General features: G+C 43.9%; 1 protein-coding gene across 2 annotated transcripts in view; it reads right to left on the bottom strand.

Moving 5' to 3' along the window:
- LOC122267577 (uncharacterized) overlaps positions 1-5,000 on the bottom strand; it is a 39,761-nt gene that overhangs the window by 1,715 nt on the left and 33,046 nt on the right. Inside the window, exon 5 of one of the 2 annotated variants that reach the window (XM_043037615.2) lies at positions 1-5,000. This exon is cut by the window's left edge and continues 1,715 nt beyond it; it is cut by the window's right edge and continues 1,018 nt beyond it. The gene's annotated coding sequence lies outside the window, so the exon portion shown is untranslated. The other variant, XM_043037614.2, reaches the window with a different exon arrangement.

Here is a 5,000-nt window from a genome sequence, read left to right as displayed (position 1 = left end):
TTAAGAGTAATACTGGCACGCTCGTCCCAAGAGGGCAAGTTACACACAAGGAACATAACTGACACATAAGTTGGGGTTGGTAGCAACAACCCCAGTCACCAGGCTGAGGGTGAGTCACTCTCTAAACATAGACAACTGTTCTTCTTGTGTATGCAGCAAGTCAGCGCAGTAATGTCCTTCATTCCCTGTCTGTCTCCCAATTTCCCCCTTCTTAGTATGCTTTGCTGTCGTTGCTTTTCCTGGAATTGCCTTATTATAAAATTCCTATTTCAGACTGTTGAAGAAAAGTAAAGAAAAGGTTTTTACAGTTCCCTGGACTTCGAAAGAAGGGTCATTTCACTACGCAGTCGCAGACTGAAATATACAGACCAAACGGCATCCTGGGACTTAATATACTGCTACTAGATCTACTCTGTGCAATTCGGTTGGGCAACAGACAGGGAGTGAAGGAATTTACAATACAAATGGAATTCAATAGAGCCAGTGAAAATACTTATTACGATAGCCTTCCTCTTAGTGTCACTCATATATTGTACAAAAATCTAGTGTCTGACAAATCCTCGCTACGGATATGCATATAAAAAATCTCAGATTCATAAACAAATATTGTGAACACAATCATAATTTCATCAAATCCCGGAAACTTACATAATACAAATAATAAAATCAAGATTACGACCCCACAGCGTCTTTCTTGCCATGTAAAATGATTAGCATCGTTACACACTAAATAATAAGACGCTAAAACTCAAGCCCAAGATCGGGGATTCCAATACATAATATTAAGTACACACCAAGATTATATAGATACATATAAGGCACATAGTGTGAACACCATTACATAACACAATTATAGTTATAATACAGTGTAATCACCAGTTGAAACATCAGAATCATGTTAATACAAAATACATGCAGAGATACAGAAAATGCAAAAAAGAAGAAATAAACACTGAAATAATGAATGACAATGTCACCTCATCCGCTTCTTCCTTGGTCGCATGGAGGCAAGTGGAGAACGCGCTAGTCACTGGGTACACTAATTCGCCACAACCACACACTCAGATACATTCGTCCCTACAGTGGAGATCATTCCTTTGGTGAGAGATAGAGAGGGAGGGGAGGAGAGAGAGAGAGATGGAGGGAAGGAGGCAGGGGATGGAGAACGGGAGGGAAGGGATGGAAAAGGGGAGGGAAGGGATGGAGAAAGGGAGGGAAGGGGTGGAGAAAGGGAGGGAAGGGATGGAGGAAGGGAGGGAGGGAGGGAGAGAGAGGGAGGGAGAGAGAGAGAGAGAGAGAGAGAGAGAGAGAGAGAGAGAGAGAGAGAGAGAGAGAGAGAGAGAGAGAGAGAGAGAGAGAGAGAGAGATTTGCGTTAAGTCTCTTACATATCATAAAATAAGAGGTGACAAGAGATGATCTCAGTCCTAAATATCAACTATCTCAAACAGAACGCATCATCATTCTCTTTTCTTCCAAAGAGGATGCACTCTACGCGACCTCGTGGGCACATTTGTTTCAATCTTCCTTTCCCTACGCTAACAATCCTGACCCACACTCCTAGGGAATTACCACGCACACCTACACTCTCGTTCCACATTAACACACCGTTACTCCTTTACGCCCTATTCCACGTGAACCACATCTCGGGACTCAGGGTGACGTCTCCTAACAACTGGACGCAGTAAACAACACACAACTATGAATAATGAGGTCGTGGGGAGGGGCCTGGGCACCCGGGAGGGTCAGATGGCTCGCTGAGGGGCTCGGGTAGGTGCCGCCAGATACTGTGAAGTGCCGTTGCCCCTTAAGTGGACGCTGTCTCTGAATCTCCTGATGAGAAGGACCAGACTTCTTGCGGGGAAGACTTTCAATCCAGAGTGAATGATATATGTCGTACGCACGGCGGATGAGTCAGGACTTGCGGTTGGACAGACTCTCCACGTTCCTAGACTTGTCTGCTTCTTGTCCGTTATACCAGTAAACACAGATGGAGTTTGTAGTTAAAAAGTGTTTTATTATTATTACTTGTTTAATACAATACTCAGTAGCTATCCCTAAGTACGAAACACAGTGCACATGATTTCATACAGACGCCAAGAAACTCCCTCCAGGGACCTCAGCCCACCTCCTGTTTGACCATGGAATTACAAGCGCCCTGACGAGGAGCCCCGCGCCCCTGGCCGTCACGGAACCCGCGTCCCTCGCTCCGCCGCGGGCCAGCCCTTCTGAGGCTGGAGATTTCTCCCGCCCGTTGAAGTCAGCCGCCCACGTCGTTTTAAAAATATTTGGAGCTCGTTTTAAACGCTTATATTTGAATATCTATTACTTAATGCCCGGTGCATTTACAGGCTTATATCCATATTTAATCGTTTATTATCGATATGCATTTCTCAAAAATAAATGTAAGCTTTAACAATGAACACGTTATCAGATATTCTGGCCGAGAAAGGCAGGACGTGATATGACTTGAATCTAGCAGGATGAACTGATTGCATAATTCGATGCTATGGGTTGACGGAAGCAATTACTCTGCCCCGCCTCTTTCACTGCAGCCCCGTTGCTCTGTTCTCTCCGGTCGCACCAGACTGTGTTAAGTTGGCGTCGGAAAGAATGTAACTATAGATCATCACGGTTGAATGCTTTTAGTTGGCTGAACCTCAATTTTGTATTTGTATGTAACTTCGTCTTTCTGTGTTAAAGGAAGCATCGGATAAGCATATTGATTTCTCTAAACGAAGTAATAGACGGATTGGTAATCTATTGTTTGGAAAATTACGCAGAGAAACAGGCCGGAGGCAGTGAGGGAGCGTGTCTGCGGCGAGTGGGTGCCACCGCCGCTAATTTTAGAGCCGTACTCCTGGCGGCCACCAACGCCCTGCCCTCTCTCTCCCTCTCCCCCTCTCTCTCTCCGCCAGCCGCGCCACCCCTCTCGCCCGCCCCCGAGAAACTAGTCCCATTCACCTGAACCCTATATAACGAGGCCAGCGGGTGAAGCCATGGTTCTCAGAAACCCCATACCACAGCGACAGAGGCTAAGAATATAACAGGGGCGAGGCAGGGGATCTAGTTATCAATGTTACATTGACGAGGGAAAGAGAATTTCTGCTAATAGTTTTTTTTTTCTTGCTTTCCTTCTTCTTCGGAATGAATGTGTGAGAGGATCAGAGGTTGTTGTCTCATTGCAGATCAGTAACTAGTGATATGTAATTTAACCAAATGATAGTATAACAATTCTGTAAAAATCCTGCAACTTCGCGTAGATGTTTGATTGGAAGTTGTGTGTTAGGTGTTTTTTTTAAGACCACCAGTTATGAAGAGAATGGAAGTCGCGAATTACACCTCAAATAACAATGTGAAGAAGAGCGACGCCCGTGTGGCAATTTCTAGCTGTCAGTAAAATAAACATCTCTGCTAGATAGGAACGCCGTCGTAACTCTGTATGGATAGTCTTGTCACCCTCTTTGTTCCAAATTTAGATTCAAGTGAATTCTATTTCTTTTGTTGGACTATTTTCGGGTGCTGTCGATCCCATCGTCATATAACTATAAAGAAAAATCTATTTATCTAAAAAATCTGTATTACTTTCTATACTGGCTGTCTGTAATGTTATTCATCATGATTTGCTTAGCAAGTTACCGGGCTGGGCAGACCAAGATGGCGAAGATACCAATTTCAGAAATTCTTGGGGCACAATTTCATCTTCGTTAAGACCAATCTGGCAGTGGTATTGGAGTGCTTTAAGGTCGAACCCTTAGCTACACGTGATGCATAACAACGGTGTGTTATTTGGCTCCTTCCCAGATGAACATGAAAGAATGCAAGAACAAAAATAAACGTACGTGGGGCAGGACTTTTGTTGCTTATAGTGTGCGTACGTGGGAGACTTTTGTAAGATGAAGAAAATAAATCGTCATCTTGCTTTGTTTTCCACCGTTTTGGGTGAGACGGCGGGAACATCGTGACGTCATGCGAGGGGGCGTGGCTACTCGTCACAAGCGGTACACATCAGGATCGTCTGATATGTCAAGGCCGAAAAATAATCTTCAAAGCCGACTTTATTCTTGCGTCCCAAATCCATAACGACAATAAAGTCTTGTGGATAGCAAATTAGACTTGGTTACGAAGGCTGTTAAGAGTAACACTTGCCGTCACGGGACTTTTGTTTTGCTTTGTCTCTCGCCTCAGGGTGTGTCACACCAATACGAGATGCATGCAGGAAATACGTTGGTTATTATTTTCTCAATTACTAGAATATTCCTAGCCTCCTCAAAATAACGCAGAACATTTGCCTTATGCGTAACATGGGTGACTGAAGAGTCCTTAGAACATACTGGACAGAGAGCAAGAATTTTGTATACTTAATTTTAACCACAGGAAGTGACTGTCTCTTCGGAGACCGGCTGGAAGACGAGGTCAGACTAATCTAATAATTCCTATTTGTTCCATGACTTGCTTTTAATCTATCGTTCTTTCTTCTAATACTGCTATAGTTATATATGATATGCTTCATACAACGCATACCAAATCAATTTCTAAGAGAGTGGTCACCGTCTCCACAGCCTGTCCACGAAGAGACCTGATTCCTTCGCGTGTCCTTAAGATTACTAGCACCATCGTTCAGCAGTGCCGAGGTCTGGCCGGCAGCACGATCCTCACCACACCTCGCACGTGGGCCTTCGGGCGCCAGCACTAAGTGAGTGGTGAGGAAGAACAAAAAGAACAACGAACATCCTCGATAAGGGATTTTTGAAAAATAGAAGAACAGATATAAGAAGTCTATGAATCAACCATACTCTATAAAGGTTATACCAAAGCACACTTAAAAAAGAAGAATTCGTGTGATAACCGTAACTCAGAATGATTTAGATTAGTAGTCGAACACGTCACTGCAAGTTGACGGGGAGTGTGCTCAGCACTGGGTCACCTTGCACGACCTGTTGGCTGGTAAATAAAACCTAAGTCTACATACAAAATTGGATAGTTATATTTGAAACGTATA

Source organism: Penaeus japonicus, unplaced genomic scaffold (assembly GCF_977035675.1).
Source record: "Penaeus japonicus unplaced genomic scaffold, GWHDUDI00000001_assembly GWHDUDI00000006, whole genome shotgun sequence".
In the NCBI taxonomy this organism is placed as follows: Eukaryota; Metazoa; Arthropoda; class Malacostraca; order Decapoda; family Penaeidae; genus Penaeus; species Penaeus japonicus.
This window is presented reverse-complemented; position numbering and strand designations above follow the sequence as displayed.